The 855-nt window shown below is 42.6% G+C and overlaps 1 protein-coding gene across 1 annotated transcript in view; it reads left to right on the top strand.

Moving 5' to 3' along the window:
* The window catches only part of LOC101854594, a gene marked incomplete in the record, with an annotated part of 46,397 nt that overhangs the window by 35,290 nt on the left and 10,252 nt on the right, over positions 1-855 (top strand).

The following is an 855-nucleotide window of genomic DNA, read 5'->3' as shown; positions in this document are numbered from 1 at the left end:
TGATGATGATGATGATGATGATGATGATGATGATGATGATGATGATGATGATGGTGATGATGAGGATGGTGATGATGAGGATGAGGATCAGATGATGGTTTTGCCCACATTTCTTACTACTCTCACCTCTCATCTACACGCCCACCCAGCCAAGGCAAGCTGTACTGGGAAGACAAAGACACCAGCAAGGTCTCCTACCAACTGTCCTTGAACGACAACAGCTACAGGCGCAACCACGCCTATGATGCTTTGTTCAAGCTGGGTCTTCCCTTCAGAACCCTCGGACTCACCGGCTCCATCAGGTAAAACTTGTACTTAGAAATTAAGAATGTGACCAAATGAGAAGTGCTCTTGTCCGATTTTGTCTTGTCTTGTTTACTAATCCTTTTCTCCGGTTTTACTCTTTTATGGGCTAATATACCACATACAGAGACCAATAATCCTACGCTTCTATTCCAGCTAATATTATGTGGTCGCTTTTATTAAGCACAAGGGGGCTATCCCGAAAAATGCTGTTTTGAGAAAATCGAAGGTACATTTTTTGGACCCTTATTCAGTTTCTTTAAAATACAAGGAGAGTTTTCTCTATAACCAAACAAATATACACACTAATGAAACCAAACTTCTGCTATAGGTAGGGCAACGCCCACTTTTGGTGAAAGTCAAGATTTCTGGAAACTCCCGAGACCTGGGTTAGCCCGCTTGTCCTTAAAAGCGACCAGATTATGTGTGTGTGTGTGTATGTGTGTGTGTGTGTGTGTGTGTGTGTGTGTGTGTGTGTGTGTGTGTGTGTGTGTGTGTGTGTGTGCCTGGAGAAAGGTCCTAGTTGTCGGAAGTTTTAAATATTAAAATAAG

This window comes from Aplysia californica, unplaced genomic scaffold (assembly GCF_000002075.1).
Source record: "Aplysia californica isolate F4 #8 unplaced genomic scaffold, AplCal3.0 scaffold00438, whole genome shotgun sequence".
NCBI classification, from domain to species: Eukaryota; Metazoa; Mollusca; class Gastropoda; order Aplysiida; family Aplysiidae; genus Aplysia; species Aplysia californica.
The sequence above is the reverse complement of the archived record's forward strand: the minus strand, read 5'-3'. Positions and strand labels throughout refer to the sequence as shown.